Here is a 9,739-nt window from a genome sequence, read left to right as displayed (position 1 = left end):
ACCATTGATTATACACAGTGCTCCCTGTGCTAGTACCAATGCCATGTACATGCTGCTGATAATCTACCTTCTTCCCTTACTCAGCATCTAGGGCTCCTTGCGTATATTTGGTCTTTCTTTCTGTCTGTCTTTCTGGTGCAAACGAAAACAGAATCTGGCCTTCTCTGACTTAGCAAGTAAAGTGGAGGGTGTGAGGTTTTTAGAGGATACATGCTGGGTAATAGATCTGCTTGTCCGAAAAAAGAAAAATAGCAGCCAAATTGTTCTGAGACATTCTGCAATTGTGAGTAACTGAATCCGAACACCATAAACACTAATTTCCAATAGAGGCTGCTCTGTCTATCCGCTGTGCAGTCTTGCTGTTCTTGCATCACCCCAATAGTCTGTGGCTTTGTTAATCAATTATTGTTGAGTTGTTTATGGAGGGTTGATGTATTATTTCTATATATTCCTCCTGCTCTGCCCCCTCCCCGTAGCTTGTAATTGTATAGCAACAAAATTGCCCAGATGCGTCTGTGGCCAGTGAGCAACAACACAAACTGGGCAACAGCGCTGCTCTATGCAATTTATTTCTATATTTATGAGCCTCCACTGAGTTCCTTCAACTGTAGTTTCGTTAGTGCTGAGAGGTGAATGAAAAGCTAAAAGGATTTATTCAGACTAAGAATCATTTAACTATAATAATCTAGGACAAAGCAGATCAGGTAGACTAAAGAAAAGGGCTAATTTATGAATTTACTGTCACTGATCCACAGGGTGTGCTATGATAACCTTTATACAGGTTTTCTGGAGTGTATTCATCTTCGTGACGAGGCCTGGGCCTCCAGATAGCTCATGAGAGGTGGAGGGGGGAGCTGTGACTCTGTCCCTGAAACTCGGTCCCTGGCATCAGCACCTGTTTCTCTCTGGGGCTCCTTTACTAGGTCCAAATGAGCTGGACCCAGCTTGAGAGTTACTTTGCTGGTTGCAGGGTTTCCAAGAGATGTTTGCAGCAACACTGGATGGGCTTTTCTATTTAATAGTCACCTGGAATCAAAGGTTGCTCAAGATGTTCTGCCTAAGGCAGCAGACTGTCATCAGGCCAGCCCCCTTCTGCTACATGGCACGCACCCTGCACACATTAACAGTTCCTTAACATAGGCTCTGGGTTTGTAAAATTTTTGGTGTGGCTCGGGTTTGGGGGGAAGCCCAGTGGGGTGCAAGGAAGAGCCCCCTATACTGATAGGTCAGGGGGCGGGAAGTGAAGCCCCCCAGGTAGGAGAAAAAATTGAAAGTAGGGGTGCAAGGGGAAGTCTGGTCCACACAGACTGAATAGAAGTGTGGTGCTAACCTAGCTATCGCCCTGGCCTGGGTGGGTAAATGACCCCACCCCACCCCGACCAAGTTCTGGTATAAAATGTATATGGGACCTAAGTGACTCTCTGCAGCTCCCTGACCAAGCTAAGTTCAGCTTCCCTATCAGAGTGGCAAATATAACAGTATACCCCTCTATAAACAGTCCTCCCTGGAAGGACCCTACTTGGGTCCCTTACCCCGAGCAGCCCTGCCCAGCCCTGCATTAGGGATCTATACCTAAGAGCACCATGTGTTGGGACTCATGGCATGGAGCTCCATCTCCTGTGAGTCCCCCATCTAGCCCTGGCCACCCATCCTGAGCAAACCCCTCCGAGTGTCAATCTGAAGGCATTGTAAGGTGTGGGGGAAGCTGCAGCAGGCAAGGGGGGGGGGGGTTCCCGATAGGCTGCGGGAAGGATGGGGATCAAGCAATATATGTGGGGAACAATGCGGGAGATAATACAAGGGGGCTGAGACTGAACATGGGGGGCCATATAGGGTGGGTTTGGGATGCATTGGGGGACAAATTGGGTGGTGGGGACGAGGATATGGGGGGCAGATGGGTGGGGTAGTTAGGAAAACAGAGAGCAGATGAGGTAGGGAGATACACAGGGGACATATCCGGCAGGATGCTAGAGAAGGGGGACAGGAGATGGTGGGGCAGGAGAACTGGGGAAGGGGACAGATCCTGGGTGGTCTGGGGTAGATAAGATGGTGAGAGATAGATGGAGGGTAGGAGCCAGGGTGGGAGATGGGCTAGGACATGGGAGGGGGATTTGGGGCAGGAAGGCTAGGGCAGAGGAGTTAAGACACAGAGGAAATGGGGAGCAGGGACAGATGGAGTAGAGTAGGACACGGAGGTACAGGGGGTAGGAGGTCTAGAGCAATGGGCCAACGGGGTCAGGAGGTGCTACTTACCTGGTCACTGCCCATTTCCAGAGACCTTTGTCCTCGGGCTCATCCAGGGAGAAGTCACCAGGGGCTGGGCTGTGGGCTCACCCAGGCTGCCCTCATCAGGTGAGGCCCTCCAGTGGCATGGTCTGCGCCAAGGCCTCTGCGTGTGTTGGGCACCCTCCTGATGCGCAGGACCAGTCTGTTAACAGGGCCAGTGTTGGGGTAGCAAGCAGGGGGCCTCACGAAGCTAAGTTACAGAGGGCAGGGCTCGGGCCCGAGTGGCAGGGTTGGGGCTCACTCCTTAGTTTCTGCCCCGGCCCACAGTGAGTCTAACTCTACCCCTGTCTGTTAATGTGCTTTGATCTAGTCCTGTTTCAAAGAAGACTAAATCAAAGCAGGTTAAGGAATGACTAATGTGCAGCAGGGTGCAGACAGTCTGCAGTGCAGCAGGTATCACACCCCAGGCTGCTGTGTATCGGCTGCCCTCGGCAGCTGCCCAGCTTGACTATGCCTAGAGTGGCCTTTGCCAGGAATACAGTATTTAGGGACAGTAGGTTAAAATGATAAAGCAAAGCCTAAATGCACATCTCTCACCTAACTTGTCAGCTTCTTGCCCAGTGAGGTGAGCCTCTCTGCGTCCTGGCCTGGTGGGAAGGCAGCAAACCGCCCTGGCCTTGCTGAACTAACCTGGATTCAACTACCCCTCTGCTGGGACAGCAGGATTCTTATCCCACTCCCCTAACACCTTAGTGACTTAGTCCTTTGTTTCAAGTTCTGCTCTCTTTGTCTGCATGTGTCCTGCCCCCTGCCCACCCACTCCCCCCACCATGTTCAGGTAGAGGAGGGGTTGTGGTCAGACTTGTAGTTGCCCATCTGGTCTCCTTGGCCAGCAGTAATTAAAAATTAATAGCCTAGTTGCTGGTTTCCATTTTATCTCCAAGATATCTTCATTCACATGCTGATAGTCTTGATAGTCCGTTCGTGTGTGCGTGTGTGTGTGTGTGAGACCTACACCCAGTCTATCACACTTATTCCCCTGTCTCTGAAAATAAATTAACCCCTTAATATGGGGTGGTTAGCAAAACAAAAGTGAGTGGGGAAACTGAGTCACACATACATTCCCTACTTTTCTAAAAGAGGATATGTCTCCGGCTGAATTATTAGATTTGGAGGTCTCCGCTTCAACTCCCAGTAGACTGTGATCCCTCCCATCCTCTTGGTTTTGCTATCCATTGTGCTAAAGGTCCTTTCCCCATGCAAATTACAAATACCAATGTACTTCTGGAGTTACTGTCAGCAGCTATTCTGATGTGCCTGAGCCGCTCCAACCACTGCACACAGTACCAAAGAGCTAATTACTCATCAAACATGCAACACAAATTCCCTTCATTGGCAGAAGAGGCCATTACCTTGATATTTTTATTCTATGCTTTAGGTTATTTGGCATTAGTGTTTGTGTTTTTAAAAAAAGGCAAAGTATAATGCACATCACTGTTAAATAGCACAAAAACAAAACAGGTGTTTTGGCTGACTATACGTCAAAGCCATTAAGAACAATATAAAAGAACTCAGTTATTAGGAGCATAGACCATGGTTAATAAGAGGGAAAGTAGATGTCAGCCTACTTGGAGAAATGTGTTGTTTGATTATGGACATTAGGAAGTAATTTGACAGAGCACTAATAAAGTAAAAAGAGAGAGCTTTTCATTTCAGACTTGCAGCAAATGTTAGGTGGTGCTGCTTAGACAGAACAGTTTAGTTTTCTTTACAGATTATGGCCTGTTCCAGGAAAGCACTTGCAGAACTTTACACAAATCAGTGGGACTACTCACAATTACACCTGTGCTTTGCTGATTCAGGGCAACATCGAAACTGCAAGCACAACGCAGTATCCTAAGTAAGAGGAACCTCTGCTACTAGTTTCTTTTTATGTTTGTGCCTAAGATGGTGGTATATGCCAAAAGAAATGTAATGAGCCAAGGCAAATTCTCTTCTCATTGGCACTGAAGTCAATAGAGTTACTTGGGGTTTATACTGATGTAAACGAAAGGAGAATGTGGCAAATATCTCTACTTACTTTTTGCAAGTTTCTCATTGCAGTAAGTCAACTACTAGGATTCCTCTGAGGTATGAACACCGTTATCTAGGCATCAGAGTACTGCTCTGAGTGCCAACACACCCTCCACACTCAATGCCATCATAGAAAGCTAGAGCGATGAATGCTGCACTCATATAGCCATTTCTATTTTTCAAGTGCTGGACAAACATTAAGGATTTGGTTGAGTCTGAGCCACGTAGGTGTGCAGAGAGGTGAGGGAAGGCAACTAAGGAGTTTTCCCTCCCCATATTCCCCTGTGCAGGAGTTGGGTACCATTGTAGTCCCTGTCCCCCTAAACAAATTGTCCCCACAAATACCTTTAGAAAATGTATCCCTTAACACTCACGTGTGTAGTGGGGACACAAAGGTTCCTACCTGCCTAAATCCTTAATGTTTGTAGAGTGCTTTAAAATCGTCAGATATAAGACCATCACCGAAGCATTAGAGAAAAGCAGGATTCCACATGAGCTGAACGTGATTGCGTTATAATTATTGCTCTGAATAAAACAGAACTGATGTGCTTAAATAACATAAATAACCTGGCATTAGGTCCATTTAGCTGTTTCTGCCTCTGACAGCCACTCATTAGAAAGGATTCCCCTCCCCTCCCCATCCCCCACCCTTTAAACATGTGTTGTCAGCGAGATCTTCTCTGGATGCTGTTTCCCTGCCAGATCTGTGTGTGTGATAAAAAGAGACACTTGGAGTCTGAGTGCTCAGAGCATTGGGAATGGAAGAGAGGTTAGTAGATTCATAGATTCTAGGACTGGAAGGGACCTCGAGAGGTCATCGAGTCCAGTCCCCTGCCCTCATGGCAGGACCAAATACTGTCTAGACCATCCCTGATAGACATTTATCTAACCTAGTCTTAAATATCTCCAGAGATGGAGATTCCACAACCTCCCTAGGCAGTTTATTCCAGTGTTTAACCACCCTGACAGTTAGGAACTTTTTCCTAATGTCCAACCTAAACCTCCCTTGCTGCAATTTAAGCCCATTGCTTCTTGTTCTATCCTTAGAGGCTAAGGTGAACAAGTTTTCTCCCTCCTCCTTATGACACACTTTTAGATACCTGAAAACTGCTATCACGTCCCCTCTCAGTCTTCTCTTTTCCAAACTAAACAAACCCAATTCTTTCAGCCTTCCTTCATAGGTCATGTTCTCAAGACCTTTAATCATTCTTGTTGCTCTTCTCTGGACCCTCTCCAATTTCTCCACATCTTTCTTGAAATGCGGTGCCCAGAACTGGACACAATACTCCAGTTGAGGCCTAACCAGCGCAGAGTAGAGTGGAAGAATGACTTCTCGTGTCTTGCTCACAACACACCTGTTAATACATCCCAGAATCATGTTTGCTTTTTTTGCAACAGCATTACACTGTTGACTCATATTTAGCTTGTGGTCCACTATAACCCCTAGATCCCTTTCTGCCGTACTCCTTCCTAGACAGTCTCTTCCCATTCTGTATGTGTGAAACTGATTGTTCCTTCCTAAGTGGAGCACTTTGCATTTGTCTTTGTTAAACTTCATCCTGTTTACCTCAGACCATTTCTCCAGTTTGTCCAGATCATTTTGAATTATGACCCTGTCCTCCAAAGCAGTTGCAATCCCTCCCAGTTTGGTATCATCCGCAAACTTAATAAGCGTACTTTCTATGCCAATATCTAAGTCGTTAATGAAGATATTGAACAGAGCCGGTCCCAAAACAGACCCCTGCGGAACCCCACTTGTTATGCCTTTCCATTAGGATTGGGAACCATTAATAACAACTCTCTGAGTACGGTTATCCAGCCAGTTATGCACCCACCTTATAGTAGCCCCATCTAAATTGTATTTGCCTAGTTTATCGATAAGAATATCATGCGAGACCATATCAAATGCCTTACTAAAGTCTAGGTATACCACATCCACAGCTTCTCCCTTATCCACAAGGCTAGGTTATCCTATCAAAGAAAGCTATCAGATTGATTTGACACAATTTGTTCTTTACAAATCCATGCTGGCTATTCCCAATCACCTTACCACCTTCCAAGTGTTTGCAGATGATTTCCTTAATTACTTGCTCCATTATCTTCCCTGGCACAGAAGTTAAACTAACTGGTCTGTAGTTTCCTGGGTTGTTTTTATTTCCCTTTTTATAGATGGGCACTCTATTTGCTCTTTTCCAGTCTTCTGGAATCTCTCCCGTCTCCCATGATTTTCCAAAGATAATAGCTAGAGGCTCAGATACCTCCTCTATTAGCTCCTTGAGTATTCTAGGATGCATTTCATCAGGCCCTGGTGACTTGCAGGCATCTAACTTTTCTAAGTGATTTTTAACTTGTTCTTTTTTTATTTTATCTGCTAAACCTACCCCCTTCCCATTAGCATTCACTATGTTAGGCATTCCTTCAGACTTCTCGGTGAAGACCGAAACAAAGAAGTCATTAAGCATCTCTGCCATTTCCAAGTTTCCTGTTACTGTTTCTCCCTCTTCACTGAGCAATGGGCCTACCCTGTCTTTGGTCTTCCTCTTGCTTCTAATGTATTGATAAAAAGTCTTCTTGTTTCCCTTTATTCCCGTAGCTAATTTGAGCTCATTTTGCGCCTTTGATTTTCTAATCTTGCCTCTGCATTCCTGTGTTGTTTGCCTATATTCATCCTTTGTAATCTGTCCTAGTTTCCATTTTTTATATGACTCCTTTTTATTTTTTAGATCATGCAAGATCTCGTGGTTAAGCCAAGGTGGTCTTTTGCCACATTTTCTATCTTTCCTAACCAGCGGAATAGCTTGCTTTTGGGCCCTTAATAGTGTCCCTTTGAAAAACTGCCAACTCTCCTCAGTCGTTTTTCCCCTCAGTCTTGATTCCCATGGGACCTTACCTATCAGCTCTCTGAGCTTACCAAAATCCGCCTTCCTGAAATCCATTGTCTCTATTTTGCTGTACTCCCTTCTACCCTTCCTTAGAATTTCAAACTCTATGATTTCATGATCACTTTCACCCAAGCTGCCTTCTACTTTCAAATTTTCAATGAGTTCCTCCCTATTTGTTAAAATCAAGTCTAGAACAGCTTCCCCCCAGTAGCTTTTTCAACCTTCTGAAATAAAAAGTTGTCTGCAATGCAGTCCAAGAATTTGCTGGATAGTCTGTGCCCCGCTGTGTTATTTTCCCAACATATATTTGGATAGTTGAAGTCCCCCATCACTACCAAATCTTGGGCTTTGGATGATTTTGTTAGTTGTTTAAAAAAAGCCTCATCCACCTCTTCCACCTGGTTAGGTGGCCTGTAGTAGACTCCTAGCATGACATCACCCTTGTTTTTTACCCCTTTTAGCCTAACCCAGAGACTGTCAACACTTCCGTCTCCTATGTCCATTTCCACCTCAGTCCAAGTGTGTACATTTTTAATATATAAGGTAACACCTCCTCCCTTTTTCCCCTGTCTATCCTTCCTGAGCAAGCTGTACCCATCCACACGAACTTTCCAATCATGTGTATTATCCCACCAAGTTTCAGTGATGCCAACAATGTCATAGTTGTATTTATTTATTAGCACTTCCAGTTCTTCCTGCTTATTACCCATACTTCTCGCATTTGTATATAGGCATCTAAAATACTGGTTCGATCTTGCCTCCCAGTTTTGCCCTGACCCTCCTTTCTCTCTGCCATGATAGCCCACACTCCCTCTTGTTTCCGACCCATCTCCCAGGTCTCCATGTTCCCCACTTACCTGTGGGCTTTGCTCACCTGTCCCTGTCGAACCTAGTTTAAAGCCCTCCTCACTAGGTTAGCCAGTCTGTGTCCAAATAGGGTCTTTCCCCTCCTCGAAAGGTGAACGCCATCTCTGCCTAGCTTAAACACAACCAGATAGTATGCAATCGAAGTTCTTGCCATTGAGAGCTGTTCAGTGGCCTGTGTGAAATGGCTTTGGTGGTCTTAGTTTAGTCCTTGGCAAAACGGGGGGCACACCATTATTCTCTGAGCCTGCTGGACTGTCTGAACAGAGAGGCCGAAAGTGCCATGAGACTCCTCTCACCCCAAAGGCAGCCCCTGTGGGTCAGAATGTGGGGGAACTTTGCCATGCCAGTGCCCTAGTTGTATTTCTCCTGTGTCTGAACAGAGGAATTGAATCTCCCCTGCTTCAACCTAGTACTATTACCCACCCCTCAACCCACAGAAACCTCAGAGTTGTGATAACAGCAGAATGTCCAGTACAGGATAAGTCTCCATGTGCATGGGAAGGGATTCACTGACCTAGAGAGCCCTTTCCATCTCTAATACCTTTGACTCTGTGTAGTTTATGAGTGAGATGTACAGGAGGTAAGGTGAACCCAGCCCACTTTACTTGCAACTGCCACTTTCTTTGCTTCAGGAGTTCCCTTAATCTCAAGGCTCAGGCAGTCTCATTAACCGTAGGGAGCATGAAGGATAAACTTGCATTGATGTTCTCAACAAACTCTGCTACTGGCACTTTAGCTCTCCCTTCATGGTGTTTAGGCTTCACTTGTGCTTCAATACAACTTCAGGGCACAGGATGAGATCCCTGATCCGTGTCTTTGTTTGACAACCCCAATTGAGCTAAAACGTAAACCCCACTTCAAGCATGCTCCTGCAGCTTCTCCTCAGAGCTGAGAGCATATTGGCCTTTCCCACGCCTGGCTCACAGCGATAACTCTGAAACAGTCACAAATGCTAGGGTAGCTTAAATAAAACAATGTGTATTTTGATATGAAGAGTGGAAAGAGAGAGCATCAATGGACACGAAAATAAATCACAAAGCTTCGTAGCATATCAGCTCCCCACTCTACTAGGAACTGTACAAACACTTAAATATTGCACCTTAATTTACACTTACAGATTAACAGAGTTTTAATGTAGGGAACTGTCAAGGCATTTTGCAGCATGTATAAAAGCTCCACCCCCAACCACTTATAGCAAACCCTTAAAAGCCTGATACTCAAATGTGTTCCCTGTAGCATGCATATGCACTGTAATGTGTCAGCAGTGCCAAAGGCTGAAGCACAGCTACTGTTATGTTCTTGATGGATCTCCTTAGACACTGGGACACAGTGCATTGTATGTGTTCTTCCAGCTTCTCATAAAAAGCAGAGAAATCAGATATAAATATCTGTGCTTTCTCCTGTGTATTCTCATCTTTCTTTATTCACAAACACCAACGATTATCTTTTTTCCTCAGATTACTTGGGTTCAGTGTAAGATCATGGTTCATGGTCATTTGGGGAGACAATGTCCAGCCCAACTCTGGCAGCTGGGCAAAGATGGAACTCAGCCTGAGAGCTCTTGTCTCCTCATTCTTTCCTTCATTAGAAAGAGAAGACCCGACCAAGTGAGGCTGCTTCAGTGGAGAGAGAATTTGCTGTGAGAAAACAGTCTCCATAATTGCTTCTCTCCCTTTGGGAAAAGGAAGGCA

This window comes from Terrapene carolina, unplaced genomic scaffold (genome assembly GCF_002925995.2).
Source record: "Terrapene carolina triunguis isolate 2854851 unplaced genomic scaffold, T_m_triunguis-2.0 Scaffold131, whole genome shotgun sequence".
In the NCBI taxonomy this organism is placed as follows: Eukaryota; Metazoa; Chordata; order Testudines; family Emydidae; genus Terrapene; species Terrapene triunguis.
This window is presented reverse-complemented; position numbering follows the sequence as displayed.